Here is a 9,423-nt window from a genome sequence, read left to right as displayed (position 1 = left end):
TGCTTCCCACCATGAAGATCATGGACTCACCTTCTAAAACGATGCGAGCCTCCAATTAAATGATTTTTACATAAGAATTGCCTTGGTTGATCATGGTCTCTTCACAGTAAAAGAACGGTAACTAAGACACCAAGCACCCATTTATATTCCATAAATACAGGCCATTCTTGTTAAATTAAAATTTAAATTGGATTACTTTTTTGGTCTTTTGAGACAGGATTTTTCTGTGTAGCTTTGGAACCTGCCATGGAACTCACTCTATAGACCAGGCTGCCCTTGAACTCACAAAGATCCAACTGTTTCTGCCTCTTGATGCTGGGATTAAACATGTGTGTCGCCACTGCCTGGCAGATTACATTTTCTCTCAGTGTAAACTCTTCAATGTACATATCTATTAAAAGAATACAGACATAAACTGTCATGTCTTAAGGTTTTATTTTTAGTTTAGTTTTGTTTGTTTTAAGTTGGAAAATAACTTTATTTGTTCTAGGGAGTGGGCCAGAGCCCTCTCAGAATTTCTGAAGCTACTCCTTAATGCCAACAGCCTTGGTGACCTTGAACACAATGAAGCAGAAAGTCTTGCTCAGAGGCCTTTACTCTCCCACAGTGAAATGTCACTGATCTGTATGTCCCCGAAACAGGCTGACAGGTACACATACATGTTCTTGTAGTACTTCTCAAAGAGATTGTACTTCCAGATGTGATAGAGATGGTCCTAGCAGATGACAGTGGTCCTCTGCATCTTCATCTTGATCATGACATCAAATAGGATCCAACCTTGGATGGAGATGTTACCAATGAAGGGGCATTTCTTTTCTATGCTGGTGCCCTTGATGACTTTCTTCAGTGTCTTAAAGCCTAGACTGATGTTTTTGTAGTACTCAGGTAGTTTTTCTTTGCTGGTTTCTCTGAGAAGAACACATTTCTGGTTTTGAACGATTGTGGGCTGATTTTAGTATGTACCAAATGTCTGAATGTCACCATTTTTCTGGAAGCCTTAGAAAAAGAGAGGTGGACTCCCCTCCTCCCAAGTTACCTTATTTACTATGCAAGATCTGGACAGGTCATGGGGTTTTAAGGGAAAATATTTATTTGGGCAAAAGGATTAGAAGTAGAAGGAGCATAGATATGATCACCAGTGTTCATCATTCCTGCATGGTCTATAGCCTCTACTGCATATCATTTTTGCATGGTTCAGGGCCTCCTGCTGTGGAACAATCTTTGTACACTGTAAATATGTATGACTCTTATTGGTTAATAAAGAACCTACTGCCCTATAGCAGGGCAGATGAGATTGGCAAAGAAAGCAAGATAAGAGAATTCTCTGAAAAAGAAGGGCAGAGTCAGTGGAAGTTGCCAGGAGACACAGAGAGAGAAAGACATGCTGGAGGACAGGTAAAGCCATGAGCCATGTGGCAACACATGGGTTAATTTAAGTTGTAAGAGCTAGTTAGTAATATGCCTGAGCTATTGGCTGAGCATGTATAATTAATATAAGCCTCAGTGTGTTTATTTGGAAGTTGCTGGGAGGACAGAAACTTCAGCCTACAGTCTCTACTGCTCATCATTCTTTCATGGTCTGTGGTCTCCGGTGGCCTCACACATCATTGTTGTATGGTCTACATCTCCTTGAGTATTAGTTGAACCCAAGACTATAGTAACCTAGTACTCCTGGGATTATGTTACTACATAAGCCTAAAGAAACATAAGCCTAGTGGGTCCAATCTTAACACACGAGCCCTTCAAACTAGTTTTTTCCTCCAGAGATGAGCATAAGAGGGAGTCGGAAAGAGTCCAAGTGTAAGAAAGACTTGATGTACTTTTGAGGCGACCCTTTAAAAAGGAATGTGGGTTGCCTCCAAGAATAGCAGTTGAGCACCCCATGATTGACAAGTAGCCAGGAAATGAGCATCTCACATCTAGAGTTGCAAAAAAGTGAAGCCTACAACCTGAATGAGCTTAAAGACAAATACTTCCTCAGAGCTTCCAGAAGAGAGACCAATTCGATAATGCCTTGACCATGGCTTTCTAAGATTCTGTGCATAGACACTGGCTGACAAACTTAAAATTCAACCTAACTTAAAACTACAACCTCCTTTCATACTGTCACTTAATAGTGACATTCTAAAAAGAATCCTTTGTTGGTTTATATTTTCTTTAAATAAGTATGAAACCCAAAGAATAAAATTCCTGGCATAGATATGCATTTGAGACTTACAGGCAGTAACATTTCACATGACTTGGTTCAGTGTAAATGTAATTCTAAAGACAGTATTTCATGCATAGGATTTTTTTGTTTTAATTTTATGACATTTTTACTTGTTTTGAGGGTATGCATATATGTCACTCATATATGTGGGCATATATTTTGTGATATTCATATGGATGTCAGAGGACAATTTAGGGAGTCAGTTCTCTTTTTCCATGATATGGGTTCCAGGATTTAAGCTGGTTAGGAACAGGAACCTGTATATACCAGCCGAACTATCTCCCCAGCCCTTGATTTTTTTTCTTGTTTGTTTGTTTGGGTTTTTTTGTATTTAGTGTTAAGACAAAAAGAATATTGATGAGAGTATAGTGTGCTTTGATGCTACCAATCTTGGTGAAAATAATAGGTTTTATAGACTGTGTTAAGAGCAAATTCTACTAAACAAAATTGTCTCTTTGAAAACAAAGAACTAGAAATTTTTGCATTTTAGCAGTAAGTGAATAAATAGACAAGATAAATATTGCCAAGTACTTTGTGCATTTACAGTGGGTATCATTGTTCCCAGTCATCCCCAGTAGCTGTTCAGATTAGAATATGACCTTAACCCTGCCTTATGTTTTAAAGCCTATGTTATAAATTAAAATTTTTCATTTGCTAGTTGTGATATGCTTCCATAGGCATCCTCAGCCTTGAGGTCTCCTTGTTGCTCTTTTTGACTTTTTCAAATTTACACCTCTCTGAAGAACAGCTGTGCTACACACCAAAAGTGACTTATATGGGCAAAAATTGTATTTCCTGACTTCCATTGACTGTTCCCTACCCTGCATTCATTCCCCAGTCTGCACTCTGAACTTCCTTCCTGCTCACTAAACTCAACCCATCTTTGGACCCAATGGTGTCTAAGACCAAATTGGACAAATTGGGATTTCAATATAAAATGAAACATAATACAGTTTAATAACAGTTCACTTATGAGGCTGAGGAGTAGGAAATGTCCCTAGATGTCATGTGATAGAAGCTCCTTTGAAAGTCCCAGAACATCAAGCCAATCGACCAATGTTTGTCAACACTTTTAACATCTCTTTCGTCGACTGGAAACTGCAAACACAAGACATGGGATCAAAGAACTCGATGGTTTGGATTTTCCATGTATTTCTTTAGGATACAATTATCAAACAGCAGGCCAGAGGAGGACATTTTCAGCTGTCCCCAGACCTAGCAAAGGGTTGTAACAAGTTGTTCACAAGCATTTTTATTGGTCTGTCTGTGATCTATGAGGGAAGTATGTCTGCTTATGCCATTCATCTCACTAGCAGTGAAGTATTAAGAGGGGAAGAGAGAAATATGAGGATGACGGGTGGCTAGGCTATAAGAGAATCCCTGTGTAATGATTGATACTTTGGGGAAATCACCAGGCATTGAAATTAATTTCTTAGCCTGGAACTTTTATTTGGCACATGAAGAATTAAGACATAGCTAAAATCAAATATCTTTTATTGGTCATAATTCTCCTCAGTAAAAATTACTTTGTGCCGTCACCCACAAATCCTTATTTCTACTCCAAGGCATTGATTCACAAAGTGATATCATCACTCACATTTATTTTTAAACTGAAACAATTAATGTCCTTAAGCACAATTACATTTTTCACTCTTGTGTGTGTCAAAAACTAAAAATAGGATTGAGGAATCCTTGTTCTACCTGACTCACCTTTGAAATATTATTTTCACAAGTAAGTATTTAATAGTAGTATAAGGAGTGAACTATTTAAAGCTGTAAGCAAATTTTCAAAATACATTTTTAGTCCTTTGAGCATGACTTTTGTTTTTGCTTTTGTATTATTTTAGTTTTAGGACAGGATCTTTTGTATCCTGGCTGGCCTCAAAAGGACTGTGTAGCTAAGAATGACCTCAAACTTCTGATCCTCCCGCCTCTACCTCCCAAGCATTGGGATTACAAGTGTGCAGCATCACACCTAGTTCTTGTGGTATTAGGAATCAAGCCCAGAGATTCCTGCAGTCTAGGAGAGTGTAATACTAATAGATATGTATCCCCAGTCCCTCCACCCACCGGTTTCCCATCTTTACACTCTATTCTTATTAACCATATATCCCAAACTTCAAAACCCAGTCCCTCTTCCTAGAAACACCAAATGACATGTCGCCCTTTCTAGCTCCTGTCATTCTCCTTACATCGGGTCTAGGAGTTGAAAAGAAGAAATCTGGGTGTGATATCATTAAGAACCTATGTAAGAGTAGGCCCTTATAAGCCAGAGAAGAAAGACATATAAATGCTACCTTAACATAAAGAATCAAATTCATTCCTGGAAAAAAAACAAAACAAAACTAATGGGAAATTTTAAATCTTTATTAATTTTTATGCAATGTATTTTAATCATATTTCCCTTCCCCAAACTCCTCCCAGAAGTCTACCCTAACCCATTCAACTTTATAGTTTTTATAGTTTTGTGTTCTCTCTCTCTCTCTCTCTCTCTCTCTCTCTCTCTCTCTCTCTCTCTCTCTCTCTCTCTCTCTCTCTCTCTCCCTCTCTCTTGGTTTTTCAAGATAAGGTTTCTCTGTAGCTTTGGGGCTTGTCCTGGAACTGGCTCTTGTAGACCAGGCTGGCCTCAAACTCACAGAGATCTGCCTGCCTCTGCCTCCTGAGTGCTGGGATTAAAGGCACGTGCCACCCCCCCCCCCCAAAAAAAAGCAAAATCAGAAAAGCAAGAGACAAAAAGAAACCCACAAGAATAAAAATCAAAACAAGCAGAAGAACAAAAATATATATAAAACAATTCAAACCAAAGCAAATTGAAACTGAAAGGCCACAAACATGTCACTGAGTTTGTTTTCTGTTAGCCAACTCCCCTGGGTATGGGGACTGCCTTGAAGTGTGGTTAATATACCCAGAGAAAGTCTATTGGAGAAAACTGATTTTTCCTTTGCCCGTGAATATCAAGTGCCGATAGCTTCTTGGTTAGGAATGGGAGGTTTTGTCCGCTTCTCCTTCCCAGCACTGAGACTCCTGCGATGGCGACTCTTGGTTGTTACCTTGACTATATCTGGAATTAACTAAAATCCAAGTATCTGGGTAGATTCATGAAGGATTTTTCTTAGTTAGCTCATTTGCAGTGGGAAGACCCACTTTTAACCCAGATCTTTTGTGGTGGGAAGATCCACCTATAATCTGGGCCAAACCTGGTGGTGTCCTTTATAAAGGACATGGAAGAAGGGGGCTTCCACTCCTTGCCTACTTGTCTTCACTCTCACAGGCAAGACCCTTCCTTTCCTGGAACTAGAGCCTACTTCTTTGGGATCCTGGCATATGTTGAAGACCAACTGAGACATCCAGACTCATGGAGGTCAGAACTATTGAATTTGGACCTTTCATTGGTCGATAGCTATTGCTGGAATAACTGGACCTCAGCCTGTAATCCATTCATCCAGTCTAATAAGCCTGTGTGTGTGTGTGTGTGTGTGTGTGTGTTATGTTTGTATGTGAGTGAATCATTCTATAAGTTTTGTTTTTTTTTTTTTTTTTTTTTTCTTTTTTTTTTTTTTTTTTTTTGGTTTTTCGAGACAGGGTTTCTCTGCAGCTTTTTTAGAGCCTGTCCTGGAGCTAGCTCTTGTAGACCAGGCTGGCCTCGAACTCACAGAGATCCACCTGCCTCTGCCTCCCAAGTGCTGGGATTAAAGGCGTGCGCCACCACCGCCCGGCCTGTTTTTTTTTTTCTAGAACAAAGGTTCTCAATCTCTGGGTAACAACCTAAAGGGGTCACATATTAGATACCCTGCATATCAGATATCTCTATCACAATTCATAAAAGTAGCAAAATTACAGTTATAAAATACTAATAAAATAATTTTATGGTTGGGTGTCACCATAGCATTAGGAACTGTATTAATGGGTCACAACATTACGAAGGTTGAGAATCACTGCTCTAGAGAGCCCTGACTAATACAGACCCCATCTGGCTTGATCCTGGGAAGGCCCTGTGCATGCCGCCAGAGTTTCTGTGATGTCCTATGTACATCTGGCCTGTTGTTCTGGAAGACACTGTTTCTTGGCATCATTCATCACCTCTGGCTTTCGCAATCTTTTCACCTCCTCTTCCACATAGGTACTATAGGAAATTTTTTAAGATCTTAATTGTTGTCCACATTTTGGTAACTATTATTTAAATATCAATGCTTAATTTAAGAGGAGAAGAAAAATATCAGCTCTCTGATAAAGAGGTACTAATCAGGCTCTTAGAGAAAGCTGGCTGGCAAAAATGTGTACACATCCTTACAATTTTGTTCCATCCTCTGATCTTGCTGCCCCCTTATCTTAGCTGCTCTTCTACTGCTGTGAAGAGACACCATGACCATGGCAACTCTTATAAAAGAAAGCATTTAATTTGGGGCTTGTTTACAATTTCAGTGAATTAGTACCCAGCAGGCAAAGAATGCGAGAGACAGACACTGAGCCTAGGGTAGGCTTTTAAAACCCCAAATCTATTCCCAGTGACACATCTCCTCTGGCAAGGACTCGCCTCCCCAACAAGTCTACACCTCCTAACCCTTTCCAAACAAGTCTTCAACTGGTGACTAAGCAAACAAATATATGAGCCTATGGGGGTCTTTTGCACCCAAATCACCACATTTCCAAATCCCCACCAGGCCAGCAGAGCTGGGCAGAAGAGAAGGCTTCTCTGCATCCTTTGGACAATTGAGGCAGTGAGACCAAGACAACACAGGAGAGAAGTGATGAGACATATTCATTAGCTTTCTTCTTGCTGGACCAAACCCCTGACACCAATCAGCTTAAGAACGGTTTCATTATGTCATACAGCCCCAATGCACGCAACCCATGCTGAGTGTAAAGACAGGCACCAGCAGTGTGGGGAGCTGGTCACACTGCAAATCAGGGAGCAGTTTTGTTTTGGTTTGGTTTGGTTTATTGTTTGTCTTTTTAGTGGCTTATGAATTTATCAGTGCTAACGTGGGTGGCAAGGCCCTACATTACAGGTCTTGAGTCATTAACAGATATGGGATTTCCCTCTGTATGCTGTAAATATGTTTTGCTACTATTGGCTATTAAAGAAACTGTTTTGGCCAATGGCTTAGTAAAGTCAGATCGGAAATACGGAACAAAGATATAGAGAGAAAGGAGGTGGCGTCAGAAAGATGCCATGCACCTACCGAAAGAAAAAGTCACCAGCAGCCAGCCAGAACCTTACTGGTAGGCCACAGCCTCATGGTGGTGCACAAATTTTCATATACATATTTAAATATAAGTGTTTGTACTGGGTTGGGAATACCAATAAAACAATCAGGCTCCTTAAAATGAAAGTATACTTCCAGGCTGCATCCTCCACAGAAAGCTGGGGGCTGGGGGGCGCCTGAGATGGACCAGGTCCATACCCCCAGAGTTTCACACCCTGTGTCCTAGCCATTTCTTTGTAGTCTCTCTACTATCCAGAGTTTTTAAACCTCTGTCTCTTACCCACTGACTTTGGGGTTCTAGTGCTGTGAATATATCTTAGAGTATCTCTGGATCTCTTGATGTCTCTCCAGGTTTCTTTGTCTTCCTTGTCCAGTTGCTATCTTTTTTTTTTTTTGACAGTGTTTTTCTGTATAGCAGCTCTAACTGTCCTAGAACTAGTTCTTGTAGACCATGCTGGCCTCAAACTCACAGAGATCTGCCTACCTCTGCCCCCCAAGTGCTGGGATTAGAGGTGTGCACTACCACCACCTGGACTAGTTTCTATCTTTTAGGGCTCAATGTATCTGTGTTTCTGTCTCATTTCCCTGGGGAAGGTGGCATTTCTGGTCCATCATGGCTGTGTTGCTGGCTTCTAAGAATAAAATTTATATATAAAAATTAAGTATCCTTGTTTAGTAAAGGGGACACTATACTTTGTTATTATCTGCAACTAGAAGTCTTACCATCCCAGAATCCTTTTGTTTATAGAGTTCATGCTTTAAAATCATGATTTGAGTTTGAAAGCTTGTTCACAAGAACCCATTATTTTGACCATGTTAAGAAAAACAAAGACCTCTTGTGTTCCTTGGTTTAGATTTTAGACATTTGACAACTTGCTTAACAACTTCTGTATACTCAGAAAGACAAATGTTAAGTGTTTTCACTTATGTGAGAAGTACAAAGTACAGAAAAGCATAGATTTCTGGTTCTGAAAGTCTGCAAAGGGTGTAGGCAGGAGGAAAGGGAACGTGGTGATGGTTTCAGGGGTGCAGTTGGACAAGAGGGATAACTATAAACGTTCTATTGCATAGAATAACCATTGTTGACTATTAGTATTTCAAAACTAGCCAACCAAGTGGATTTTTACTGTTTCCAGCATCAAGACCTGATAAATGTTTTTCGAGATGACAGGCCAGTTACTCTAATCAGATCCGTAGGCACTGAATACAAGACTGGAAGATAGAGGTGAGACTCTCAGACAGAATGAAGTGACCCGAAACAATCTCGGCTCTAACAATGTCGCTCAAAGCCTCATTCTTCCCTGTCTTCAAAAACTACCCATCTCCTGGATTTAGAATGAGAACTTAAGAGACTGAACTATTCAGCACTGACATGTATCAAGCATACATAAAAGTTAGCAGTAATTATTGCAAAGAGTCAAAGTTAGTTTCACTCTGAGTGGTACTCTCTGGTCTTGTCTCCTTAGTTTGACTTTCAGGGGAAATGCAGGATAATTCTCAGACAGTAATGAAACTCTTCATCCTCACCTCTCTTTGCTGCCACTCCTCATATGCCATTATTCTTCCTCTCCCACCTTCCTAAGTGGTAAAGGATCGACTAAAGAGACCACTAGACAACTGCTTTCCATTAGTTGTGCAAAACTCGAATGTTTCATGTAAGTATGAAGTTAACCTGGTTCATAATGCAGGCTTCCAACCAATCTGGAAATTTATATGCAAATGTTTGAAAAAAACTGTATTTGTTAACTGTCACCTTGCTGTCCCAAATAGAATTTATTTCAAAGGACTCTCAAATTATCCATGTAGTTGACTGCAGTTATATTGCACTAAAAGTTCTCTCAAAAGAAGCAGTCAACATCTATCAACCATCTTCTACGCAGCATTTCTATCTCCGATAGCTCTACCACAGACAGAAGCTCACCTAAATGTAGCTCACCTAAATGCAAGCACACAGGCTCTTTCCTCTGATACATGCTTTGATATACGGTGCCCCCAAGAAGTCTATGT

General features: G+C 40.0%; 1 pseudogene; it reads right to left on the bottom strand.

The window, feature by feature from the left end:
* Positions 1–509: 509 nt before the first annotated feature.
* LOC119804048 lies at positions 510–8,973 on the bottom strand (annotated as a pseudogene).
* Positions 8,974–9,423: the final 450 nt, after the last annotated feature.

The sequence above is a fragment of the Arvicola amphibius genome, chromosome 18 (assembly GCF_903992535.2).
Source record: "Arvicola amphibius chromosome 18, mArvAmp1.2, whole genome shotgun sequence".
NCBI classification, from domain to species: domain Eukaryota; kingdom Metazoa; phylum Chordata; class Mammalia; order Rodentia; family Cricetidae; genus Arvicola; species Arvicola amphibius.
Note: the sequence above shows the minus strand (reverse complement) of the source record. Positions and strands in the feature narration are given on the sequence as shown.